Consider the following 11,435-nt stretch of genomic DNA (forward strand, 5'->3'; position numbering starts at 1 on the left):
TATATGACTGATTCGTTAATACTGACATAATTCATATTTAATTATGGTGACATCCTAAATACACTATCGCCAGCTTCTGGCTACATTCTTGTTGGAATGTAGAAATGCGCGTCCCGGAGGTCTACATGTGGACATGTACATTCCAGGTGAAATGTAGAAATTGAAGCTGGAGACGACTAATTAGAGCGCAGATATGGAAACACTGCTATTCTATACTTTCCAGGAGGAATGCGAAGAAAGGACTCTGGGTGATTAACCTTCCCAGTATAGCCGCTCTAGAAGATACTGCTTCGAGTGGGTATTTCAGGTACGAACGCAACGGATAAGACAACTGCATCTCCTGGTGCAAAGTAACGTCCAATGTCTCTGTCTTGACGACAAGCAGGAGTAATACATTTGTGATATTGGACCTAAGGTGAGTTTCTTTTTGGCACAAGGCATACCGCAGCTCAGTGCGTAATATGGCGTTTTGCTCTCGTAATGACGTTGTGGCTCCCTTTCCCTGCTTACGTTGCCGCATTCATACCCAACAACTCAACGCATTTTTGAACGGGAAAGAGTTTATGACCTCAATTTTTTCATATACTGTAAGATTTGTCTATAACAATCAATATAGCAGCAGATCTCCCGTTGGCAGGCTTGCATTTTTTTTTTGCTATTAGCGTTTTTGCTGTCTTCAAAAGCGCTCCCCATTGGCTTTCTATGGCAGTCTTAACTGCTCTATACGAGCCATAGAAACACTAGAAAAGAAAGATCTTGCTACATATCGGAAGAATTGACCATTACTTTCAATATTTCTATACGAGTACCTTACAGTTTTCCAATGTTTAAAATTTTTGTCTAAGAATGTTCGGCATGTCAGTGGATGCGAAATGCGAAACCTATGGACACTGAGATTTCGATGCATGTTAACGGGCGTCGGGTGGTGAAAACTTTGCCAGAAGCCCTCCACTGCAGCGTGCGTTTCAGGCTGGCTGCAGCTTTGGCAAATAACATTTAAGCTGGGCTCGTCTCGCAAGAAGTGTGCACGTTAAATAACACTGCGCGGGCTGCAGCGTGAATGCCGCTCTGGTGAGATCGGCCGGGTTGCCGTTACCCGATCGTCTGGCGTACGTCGGAGCGTGACGCCGAATATTGAGGCCGTTTACTCAGAGGGGCCGAACGTTTGTGTGTTCAGACCAGAGCCAGCCTCGAACGGGGTCAGGGTGCGGCCCACGGGCTGCGAGCGGTGATCCAGGGGCGACACACTGCCGAAGCCCTATTCGAGTCGCTTCTCTAGTCGCTGCGACATCGCGCCCCCGCTTTTGACGTCGATTTCACTTTCAGCTGCAGATGTTCTGCCTGCCGACTGACAAGGAGACCAAAGGGACGAAGGACGAAGAGAAGGGCAGAATTAATGGTTGGTTCCACGTAAGATCAATCTGAGCGTGGCCGGCTGACCTCGTAACTTTACTTGATATTTTTATATGTCGTTGCCTGATGAATAGAATAAAGAGATCTGCAATTAGTTTTGACGCAAAAATTTTTGATCACGAAGAGATGCAGTGCCGCGCTTAGGCGCTCCGCTGCTTCGGCGTACTTTGGTGATAGATAAATTAAGTGCAATAATAATAATAATGTTAGGTGATGCAAATTTTTAGAGTAAAACTACGGAAGCGTTAGTCTGCGCCTTGTTATTTTGACTCTTTGAAAAGCTTACATTTTTTTTCTGAAAAACTTGGGGCCAAGTACCTTTCTTTCTGTCTGCTTTGCAGGTCTTTATATCAAGAAAGGAGTGCGCCAGAGCAGCCATAATTGTGCATTTTGTTGTACGCCAACATATCAGATGATTTATTTCGACATTTACAGATCTGAGCATTAAAAAAGGCGGACATTACTTATTTATTCATTTATTTGTTTATCGTACCCCTCAGTGCCAGAGGCATTACAGAGGGGGAGTGGCAAAAACACAAGAATAAGATTAGAAAAATACAGCATAGAGACAAATTTAAATAACACCTGAGTATACAATGCTAGCTATAGCTTCGCGGAACATCTCGTAATTATTGATGTCGGCAATATCTACGGGAAGGTGATTCCAGTCACGCAAGGTACGCGGCAAGAATGACTGAGAAAAATATTTGGTGTTAGAAGAATCGAAACCGACTTTATGATTATGGTCAGTACGATGGGATACATAAATGGCTGTGGGATAAGGCGATCGCGCAGTCCAGGATGATGGTACAACTTGTGAAATAATGCGATACAAGATACTTTTCGACGAAGTGACAGCAATGGAAGAGAAAGGCTAAACTTCATAGTAGTTACGCTTGTAGTGCGACTGTAATTAGTGAGGATGAAACGCGCAGAGTTATTCTGAACAATCTCAAGAGCAGTAATATGACTGTCAAAAGGAGGATCCCAGACTGATGGTGCATACTCTAGTTTGGAACAAATTAGTGTTTTATATAGCAAAAGTTTTACAGAAGAAGGAATGCTGAAGAAATTGCGACGTAAGTAGCCTAGCATGAGATTAGCGTTGTTGATTACGTACTCGATATGAAGAGACCAGCTTAGGTTAGAAGTGATATGAACGCCAAGGTATTTATATGATGTTACAGACTCTAAAGACATGTTATCAATATAATACGAAAACGAGGCAGTAGATTTCCTTGAAACACGCATGACTTTGCATTTCTTAATGTCTAATTGCATTCACCAATTATTGCACCAGTTAGCTACAGTAGTAAGGTCAGTCTGAAGTAGGCAGCTGTCGTTAGTATCGGGTATTTCTCTGAAAATAATGCAATCGTCCGCAAAAAGGAGAATATGAGAGTTATAAAGAGACGGAAGATAGTTGATGTAGATTAAGAATAAAAGAGGCCTTGGGGAACGCGTGAATACACTCCTGTAAAACCGGAATTAGAACCATTGGGGGTAACGAACTGTGAGCGATATAGGAGAAAATCCATTTAAGTAGACTAGGGTCAATATTAAGGTTATTTAGTTTTAATAATAGGAGTCTGTGACATACCTAGTCGAAAGCTTTGCTAAAATCTGAGAATATACAGTCAGCTAGTGATAACTGGTCAGGGATACGGTGTTGCATGTGTAAAACATATTAATTGAGTCTCGCATGAATAAAATTTCCGAAAATCATGTTTTGCCGATGAGAAGAAGGCTTTTGATTCAAGAAAATTAATAAGATTTGTAAAAATTATATGTTCGAACATTTTGCAACATGTACTAGTTAGGGAGATGGGACGATAGTTGAGGGAAGATGTTTTGCTACCCGTTACTACCCTGTTTACCTACCCGTTACTGTACTGTTTTGCTACCCGTTTGCTACTTGTACACTGGAATCACCTTCCCAATTTTCCACTCTTTCGGTAGGATAGATTGATCATAAGATGGTTGGAAAATTTTTGTTAGCATAATGGAAACATAGGCTGAAGTGTTTTTCAAAAACAGCATTAATAAGATCACAACCTGGAGCGGAATGAAGATTGAGATTATCAATAAGTTTAATGACACTAAAAGTATCAAATAATATTGGCGACATAGTTTCATAGTGGTGATTATGAGTTGTAGGTGTGTGTGCATCAGATATAACAGAAAAGTTCTCGGCAAATTATTGGTTAAGAATTGTAGCACCAAAGTCTGAAGGAATGGGATCGCCAGAGAATTCGATTAAGACAATATTTTCATCAGCCGTGGGATTAATAACGCGCCAAAATTTTCTAATATTTGTTGTGAGCATAGATGGAAGGATCTGCGAATGAAAGTGTTTCTTTGCGTCTTTAATTGCCTGCCCGTATGCCTCGGAAACAGCCGAGTATGAAGCCCAACGTTCTCTGGGGGAGGGGGGGGGGGGGGGGAGCTTAGCGATGCGATTAAGTCGCTTTTTTTTATTAGATAAGCGCTTGATATGATTGTTATACCAGGGAGCATTAGTGTGAGCGATGATGGTGCGTTGAGGAATGAACCGTTCTGTGAGCTGGTTTACCTTGGCTGAATACATTTTCCATTTGGTTTCAACAGTACAACTGTCAAAGCCATCAAGAAATATGTCAATAAAAGAAGAGAGTTCAGTGTTTATTGCCTGAAAATTGGCTCGCTTATAATTGCGTTTCACTGTTGCCTTTTTGTTACATATTGTACAGGTTAACTTAATGGAAAAGTTGAGAAGCGCGTGATCGCTAAAGCCAGGCAGATAAGTTATGGGTGAAACTATTTCGGGTCGACTAGTGAGGATTAAGTCTAATGTATTGGCAACATTAGCTGTTACGTGCACACTTGCTGTAATGAGAATACTGAACATACATCCAAACATTCACTGCCTAGAGACGAGTAGGGTGACAAAATGGGAATGTCGGAGCTTCATGTGATGTCGGGAAAATTAAAGACACCGAGTAGAAATATCGAAGACGCGGGAAAACGTGTAGTAGCAGAATTAATGACATCGTGACGCTCATTGCAGAAGGTGGGAGAGGAAGATGGTGGGCGATAGCAAACTCCTATTATGGCTTTCTGGTGATTAAGTGTTATTGCTGCCCATACCATTTCTAAGTCAGTCTGAACATGTACACATGATGAAGTGATATCGTTTGAAATCGCCAACAGCACGCTTCCACCTCTCTCTTTTCTATTATCACAACGAAAGAATGTAAAACGATGAGCGTTAAGAACGATATCAGAATCACGGACATGCGCGGTTAGCCAGGTTCCTGTTAAAGTAATAATTTTTGCATAACACGTGTCGATAGCAGGTGATAAAGAGCTATATTAAGAACACATCTGATGTTAGTGGAAAGAACCAATACAAATGCTTTAGGTACCCGACCACTACTCCTCATGTGTGCCTAGGATGTGCTGGGTTCGCAGTCGGCTGCGGAGGAACCAGAGCCTGTCCTGCCTGTCGGAATGTTGACGATAGCGTCCGTGGCCGAGTCATACATGTAGCAGTTACCACTAATATGCAACTTGTTGTAGCGCAGTTCGTGTTTTAGGGCACCAGGTTGGCTTTTAGCAAATTCAAGAAGCTTTTTACGTGCGACTCTTGTTGCAGCTGAAAAGTCTTCAGTAAGGGTGATTTTCGTGTCCTTCGAACTATTACGTGTAGCGAGATTGGCATTTTTTGTTTTCCAATTTAAAAAAATTACCAATGATGGGGCGACATTTATTCGGCCTGAAAACTCCCAAGCGATGCACGCGTTCGAGTGCATCAGAAGGAAGGGGATCAGTTAGACAATTGTTAAGAGCAGAAGTTAGTTTCTCCTCTGTCTCTTGCCATGTCTCGTCAGAATCTGGAATGCCGTAGAATATTAAGTTGTTAAGTCGCGACCTGTCATCATGTTCGTCTATTCGTGTTTACAAAGTGCTGACTATCTCGGAAAGTTCTTCAGTTTGAGTTTGTGTGCTGGAAACTTCATGGCTGACTTCTTCTAGCTTTTTGTAATTTTCTTCTAGTACTTCTAGGCGATTCTGGCTGTGATTTTGGTTTCAATGTTCTTTTGTCCCGTTTTAATAGCTTTAGCATCGGCTACAAGTTCTGTCTAGGTTTTAGAACTTTGCACAGACAGCGTATGAACATCTTGAAGCAATTGAAAAATAACTTTCATTTGATCTGCGGGATCGGAGGGCAAAGACTCGGTGTCAAGAGGCGAATCAGAGAGCAGGGTTGGTGGCCCGGGGTTGCTCTCAATATCACCGGCACGTAACAACAGCAGGGCATAGAAAAGCATTCGCAAAAAACTTCGCTCAATACCCGTGGACACGGGATCAGCATCAAGCAGACGTTATTACTCATCTTCGCGTACAAATGAAGGTATGTACCTACCTGCATTCTAAAGGGAAAACGTTTTAGCGTCTGGTCGAAAGAGCGGTTCCCGTGTCCACTGAAGCGGTAGGGGCTGAGATGGCTTCTTAAATACTTCATTGCTGATGATGCCGCTGTCGATCCGGGAGGTTCCTTGAAGGCGAGTTCAAACAGTCCAGGCGCACACACGGGGGGCTTGAAAGCTGGGAGCGAAGGAAGCATCCGATCACTTGCGCAGGCGCAATCGAAGTCCGATGCCAGGGGTGACGAAGCCGCATCACAGGAGGCGACCGATAACCAAGACACGATGCATACAAGCCATGCCTGCATTGTAAAGGGAAAACGTTTGAGCGCCTGGTCGAAAGAGCTCTTCCCGTGTCCACTCACATGACTGAGCTCAAATAAAAGACGAAGAAGTAAAATTACCTAATCAACTTTTTAATTTCTAGTTTTTGGGCACAAAATTAAACTGCGAAATTGAAGGTCGTCGACACTGAAGGTGGGCCCAGCTTTTTAATCTTCCTGAATCGGCATTGGGGTTCGAAATATCTAGCGTCGAAAATACGCTTTTGTAAGCTCGGTAAGTTGGCTTTCCCGCACTCCACATTTACAAAATGGCGTCTGTACACGCACGAGTCGATTATTTGTTTACCTGGGCATGTGTGCACAAGTTTACACTCCTCCTTTCATCCTGCAGAAAATAACACACTCGAACAATCTACCACACTTCCCGGCCGCCACTGCTGCTTGGGAGTATCGTGTGTCCAGTATAGCTTTATTATCTTGGTGCTCAGAGGCTGCGTGCGTGGCCCAACGCTGTCTGAGTCGCGAATGATCTGGAGGCTTAACCGGACAGGTTTTTCGTAGCCGTGCAGACCGTCCTCGCCGCCAACTATGGCATAGGATAGCTAGAATTGACTCTGCTGCTGTGTGCACTGGAGCTGTCCTGTAGGGGAGGGGATAATAACAAACTCTCACACAGCGCCCCTTACATCTATTCCCTCTACTTCAGGCATGCCTGTATGTGTTGAAGCCACTGTCAGACGTGCCTGAATCAAAGACCATATTTAATGACAGTGTTGGAAAGGAGAGTCTTAACGAACCTTTAACGGCTGATAACATGAAGACGTGGGCACCCGCACGAGGGCGATCCCTCGTCAGGGCGACGCCAGCCTCATGAGAGGCTGGCGCGGCGTGGTGAGAAAAGGCAGGCGCAGAATATCAGTGAGGGCGAAGGAAGGCAGAGGTGATGAGTTGGAGGGAAATGGAAACAGAATGAGGCCGGAACTCCCGAACCACCCTCAATTGCGGTCACCTCCTGCATTGTGTCTTCCCCTCGCCAGCGCAGTCTCCTGCAGTTTGAACGTACTGCAAGCAGGAAATTTTACATACACGAAAATCATGTTAAACCCAATTTTTCGTCGAAAAAGGACCAGGAAATACATGTTTCAAATGGGGCCGCCCCTCACCCCTCCTAAAAGTGACCCGTAAATCCACTCCTGACGGACGTAACGATGGACGAACACACTAATAATGCCATAGTTACAATTTCTACTGATCGAAGGTAGGGGTCTAGTTTGTGCAGAGCAAGTACCACCGCAATGAACTCTGCAAGAAGATGGTAGTGAAATCTGGCAGGCGAAAGGAAAAAGACCAATCCAGCGGAGGAAAAAAATATATCCACGCCTGCCTTTTTCGCTGTATTGAGATTGGTAGGTTGCAAGCATAATGCTAGTAGGAAGACTCGCTAAATGATTCTCTAACAAGCCATTAGAAATACGGCGAGGAACAAGTTCTGAATTGCCGAGGATGTTGCCGTCAAACATAATTTGAAAAGATGACCCACTGCTCAGCGCGCGAAGGATGTTATGTATCTGCACATTTAAAGAGTAATGTATTGCGCATGAATAACCTGTGGGGTTTGAAAACCAGGCCAATGGAAGCTAAAAGGGGAGAAGGGCTGGCGACACAAAAATCGATGCAAGCACGATTGACGCCACAGCATGAGGTACGTTTGCACTCAGAAAGTGAAACCGAGATAGTGAGGACGCGATTCGATCTTCAAGGTACAACACGTTATTAGCCACAAACTTGGCGAGCCCAAGGCCGCCACAAGACGCTTCCCGCTCCGAAAGAATAAGAAACGAATAAGGAGAGCGCAGTTTATTTTACATTTAGCATGAGATGTGGGTTAAGAAACTCTCTTTGAGGGCACTGAAATAGGATTCCGGGCAATCATACAGACACCGAGATGTCGGCCGCGGCCGCAAAAAGCAGTATGCAGTCCGTGTAGACGGAAGTGCGAACGTTACGATAAATTGGAATGAAGCTGATTGAGAATAATAAACAACACGAGAGAGGACAGCCCTTCGCTTATACCACCCAGACTGCGTGCCATATTTTTACAAAAAATACTCCATATCATGTAGGAATGCGGCGACAAAAACTACCAAATATACAAAAAAAAACTCCAAGGCGTGTTAAATTAGTAACAGGCTAGTAATCAAAGTAGCGAACACCCCGAAACGTCGAGATAGGACAATTCGACACTTACATGCGCATTCCATATTGAGCAACCTACCCAAAAATTGGTTTCACAGGGGGTAAAGAATACCTCTGCGGTCCACAAAGTCCCAGGCACGAGTGTGTACGACTCTTTCAATTAATTTGACGTCAATAGATGCAAATAAGTTAGCCAAATATTATCTACAGCATAACCTCCACCCTAATTTCGAAATATTGGTATCACACTGACGAACTTCCACTCAGGAGGTATAGATGCGTGTTTGATAAAGTAGCTGAGCATTTGTGAATCACGTGACTCTTCAAACAGGATCCCAAACATATGCGATGTCACGCCGTCGAGGAATATAGTAGCGGCTGGACACCTCAGTAACTTGCAGAGAGTTCCGCCAGAGTAACTTACCAAAAGCAATCCATTTAAGTGAACATCGCTGGGCGAGAAAGAAGAGCCGAGAACCATTTCTCGTGGTTGGCATCTGACTTTTCGTCTCCTTGTGGATCGTGCTGTGATTTATGCTACGCTAATTCAGCACCGCTGTAAATACCACAATGTGTCCCTCGTGCAACAGCTATAAAAATCTTGCCGACATGCAAGAGACGCACTATAGGCAGTGTTAGTTCCATGCAGGTTTACGTGTCTTTCTGAAATTCGAGACATTTTTGGGCTCAGAAATTCGAGACTGCATGGGATATGTACGTGAAATAGCTCTTTTCTCACCTGTTTCGACATCGGAATGCTCAGACCTTAAATGCTAAGGATCAAAACTCATAAATACGGAAAAAAAGGAAACTGGCGCCAGAACATGCGAACTCAATTTAATAGCCCCTTCACATTTTCAGGATCAAACTTCAGTTTCCGTCGGCCGGCATATCCCGCCCTCTTATGAGCCTTCCGATTTGGTCGCGCCAACTGGTTGCCACAGTTCTACGCAATCATCCTTATCGTATCAACCAGTGGTCCGCTCGCAAGGCGCACAGCCAGGACCACTGCCGAAAATACGACCAAACAAATGGGGGTGTAGTCGGGAAGGCGGAGTGAGAATAACCAATCGAGGTATCTAGAGCAAATATCGACGCCAGCTTTTAGCACTACCATGTTGTTGTTGTTGTTAGTGGCTATTTAGTATTAATAAATATAAAAAATCTCTGCCTCTCCCGTAACCGAGAGTAGAGTAAGCATGAAATGTTTACGGGCATAACACGAAGCGTACGCGGACACGACGAGACGCAGGCCTGACAAGAATGTATATGCAGCGCGTTCGAAACTGTCTAAAGTGCGTAGAGGCGAAAGCGTTTTCCACACCACTTTGCCTATGTGACACTGGTGACGTCACCACTGGATTACGTCACACATAATTGATGACGAAGTAATGACAAATTACAAATTTTAGTGACTAATTACTGATTAATGACTAAATACTAATTAACTGCTAATTAATGACGCTTAAGCTTCGCATTTAGGAGTGGAACGCGACAGCGTGTTGTAGCGCTGCCAGGCAGTCCACGGAACACCACCACCCGTTCGGCGCGATGCCTTGCCCTTTGTACGCGACGCTTTTTAAGGAAAGGAAATGGCGCAGTAATTCTCTGTCATCTCGGTGGACACCCGAACCGCACCGTAAAGGAAGGGAGGAACGCCACCACCCGTTCGGCGCGATGCCTTGCCCTTTGAACGCAACGCTTTTTTAGGAAAGGAAATGGCGCAGTAATTCTCTGTCATCTCGGTGGACACCCGAACCGCACCGTACAGGAAGGGAGGAACGCCACCACCCGTTCGGCGCGAAGCTACCGGCGCTTGTATGCCGGTCCTGTAGGAGGGCTTAGAGAGTCTCGTTAAATCTCGTACGATGCCCGGATGCCCTCGTTTCAGCTCCCGGGTATGCGGAATTCAGTGCCCGGATCATGGAGGAAGAAAAACTAGGAGGGACCATGACGTCACAATCTTGAAGCCTAGTCATAAAAAATATAATGGAAAGCATCATGGGAAATAGGCCCTCACGTGACAAGACAGTGGTAGCTCTTAGCTGGATTTCGGTTTAGGTTTCGCTCTCTCGCTGTACGAGCAACTACGCGACCATCTGCTTGCGTTCACTGACGGCTCCGTGGTGAGCGCAAACTGCTCGCTCCCCGCAGCGGCCACCATCCCCGAGCGACTCGTGCGCGGATTGCGGCGCAATGGAGACATCGGAGCACATGCTCCTTCGCTGTGCCGCTTCCGCAGTGCCGCGTCGCGAGATTCTCGCGGCCTGCAGGGCGCTGGGAATCATCCCGGACAGTCTCGAAGCGCTCCTGTGGCCGCGCGGCACTGCGCGCACCCGTGATATTCTAGCCTCTATACCCGTGACAGAACAGTGGTGAGCCTCCGTGCGTTCATCGGGCAGGCGGGCTTGACTTCCGCTCGCTCTTCGCCAGGTAGTGCACGCGTGACACGAACGCTCCGTGGGTGCTACCTCGGACGGTATACGCAGCCGGGCGCCCCGCCCCGGCCGCTAGTGCAGTGTGCCGCGCCCGCGATTAGTCCGAGACAGGACGCTACAAGCGCGCGGCTATGTATACATACAGTTTACTTCTTTTTGTAAGTGATTGTGCGCAGTGGCTGGGAGACCCCGCGCAGGGGCAGACGTAAAGCCGCCGGCACTCTCTCTCGACAGCGAGAGAGAGAGAAATACTTCACTGCTGAATTTCACGTCGGAACCGCCTATGTGCGCGCGCGTATTCGGCACGACTTGTGCCTTGAGAATAGCGGAGAACGGAGGGCCCATGGGCGGGCCGAAGTCCGCCTGCCCGAGAAATAGAATCTTGCGCAGCGCGCCGGAGCGCTCGTTCAACACGTCCGTCCGCCGTGAGCGCTCTGGAAGTCGCTGCACCCTTTTTTAGAGGCTCGTTTCTTCGCCTACTCTCGAGTTCTCCGCCCATAGCATGCGCTGAAATAAACGCTCCGTATGTGTGTATAACGACGAAAGGAATTCCTCTCCATTCTCTTTATGAACCACAGTTGAACAGTGACGAGGTCGCGGCCGCACCCTTTGATGAAAAGTTTACCCGCAGTTTTCTACAGTGCACCCAAAAACTCAAGAGTGTAATCAACAGAGACGCGGAGCCTTCAGACAACCTC

At 46.0% G+C, this 11,435-nt stretch overlaps 1 protein-coding gene across 2 annotated transcripts in view; it reads right to left on the reverse strand.

Moving 5' to 3' along the window:
• Positions 1-6,037, reverse strand: part of LOC149351006 (cuticlin-3-like) — a 40,155-nt gene extending 34,118 nt beyond the window's left edge. Inside the window, exon 1 of one of the 2 annotated variants that reach the window (XM_089580198.1) lies at positions 5,819-6,037. The gene's annotated coding sequence lies outside the window, so the exon portion shown is untranslated. The remainder of the gene's footprint in view (positions 1-5,818) is intronic. The other variant, XM_089580199.1, reaches the window with a different exon arrangement.
• Positions 6,038-11,435: the final 5,398 nt, after the last annotated feature.

The sequence above is a fragment of the Amblyomma mixtum genome, chromosome 3, assembly GCF_055824585.1.
Source record: "Amblyomma mixtum isolate Tamu chromosome 3, ASM5582458v1, whole genome shotgun sequence".
NCBI classification, from domain to species: domain Eukaryota; kingdom Metazoa; phylum Arthropoda; class Arachnida; order Ixodida; family Ixodidae; genus Amblyomma; species Amblyomma mixtum.